General features: G+C 54.5%; 1 protein-coding gene across 1 annotated transcript in view; it reads left to right on the plus strand.

The window, feature by feature from the left end:
• The window catches only part of LOC115290731 (xanthine dehydrogenase/oxidase-like), a 55,753-nt gene that overhangs the window by 24,129 nt on the left and 30,172 nt on the right, over positions 1-1,452 (plus strand). The gene's annotated exons all lie outside the window — the stretch shown is intronic.

Here is a 1,452-nt window from a genome sequence, read left to right on the forward strand (position 1 = left end):
CCCCCGCAGGCCGCAGGGCGGCGCTCTCACCGATCTCCGTGTTCCCCACCACCAGCTTGGCCTCGGGGCACTGGGCTTTGAGGTCCAGCAGCTCCTGCAGGGTTGAGGCCTGAATCCAGGTCACCCGCTCGCCTTCAAAACGCAGCTGCTTCTGCGGAGTATCTTTCAGCCTCTGGAAAATGTAGTTTCTTGCTGCAGAGTCTCCTTCCTGCGGCCACTCCCTGATACATTTAGGTCTGTGGTGGGATCTAGTCTCTTACTGATTCGTTCAATACGGGATGCAGAATGAAGATCAACGTCCGGGGACAAGAGAGGGGACCTTGCAGGTACTGAGGCAGGGAGGCCAAGGCATGCACAATATCTCCCTTAGGCTCTAGGGGACCTCAGTGCGGGAAGCACTGTTAGTCCCCAACTTTCACAGGTATAGGACAAACCCGAGTACCCAGGAGGTTATGGGACCTTCACTTGCCACAAGGTGACCTGAACTGGAAGCCCAAGTTCCATGCAGGGCTCCCTGTACCAAGTCCCCCACCCCCGTTGTCTCCAGGAGGTGCAGTGGACAAGGGGTGGGGGCGGCAGAGGGGGCAACGGAAGGGATGTCAGGAGAAGATGCAGCAGAAGCTGATTCTAATGTGTGAGGTGTGATGCGGGCTGGGAGACAAAAACCCCAAATCAAACTGATGGGTTTTGTTAAAAGTTACACAATCCAGAGAAAGGCATGCCAGTGGCCTGTGGCAGAGCCCTTCTTTCTGGCCCATTGGACTCATTAGGTGGTCTTATTGTGCTTAGCCCCCCTCCCCAACACTGGGGATCTGCACTGGAGACTTAGAGACACGCTTGATTCTGTCCTTGCCATAAATGTTGCAGCGGAGAAGCAGAATCATCCCAATGAGAGGGTGGGGTGTGAGAGTGTCCGTAAAACAGAGCAGCAAGCCAAGGAGCGTGCCCTTTGAGTGCAGCTTTGTTTGCTTGTTAAATAACTGGAGTGCATGCAGAGGGGAGGATGGGTCGCTAAGAGGCTTATACATTCGATTTAGCCAGGAGATCAACAGATGCTCTGGAGCACCTGTTACTCTACGTGGGGTGTTGGAGAGATCCAGCCTCTGTACTGAGCCACAGGTGTGCAAGAAGTGTGGGTCCCATTGGGAGTATGTGACACAGGGACTTGACCTCCGGTGTCAGAGGAAGAAGGAAAAACCCAAAGGGCAAGGACACAAAGGTCTCCACTGGTGGGAATAACGTGGGTATCCAGAGCCTCGTGGCACACAGATGTAGCTGGACCTCTCCCGAGGGCATCAGCATCACCTACCAGCAACTCTGGGGGGAAGATGGGCTCCTGGGTGGGATCCAGGGGCATGAACTCCTCTGGATTGAATAAAGATGGCGAGAGAGTGACCTGCTGGGAAAGGGAACAGATGAGTGATACCACATCTTGTCCGTTAAAATGCCCTG

The sequence above is a fragment of the Suricata suricatta genome, chromosome 4, assembly GCF_006229205.1.
Source record: "Suricata suricatta isolate VVHF042 chromosome 4, meerkat_22Aug2017_6uvM2_HiC, whole genome shotgun sequence".
In the NCBI taxonomy this organism is placed as follows: domain Eukaryota; kingdom Metazoa; phylum Chordata; class Mammalia; order Carnivora; family Herpestidae; genus Suricata; species Suricata suricatta.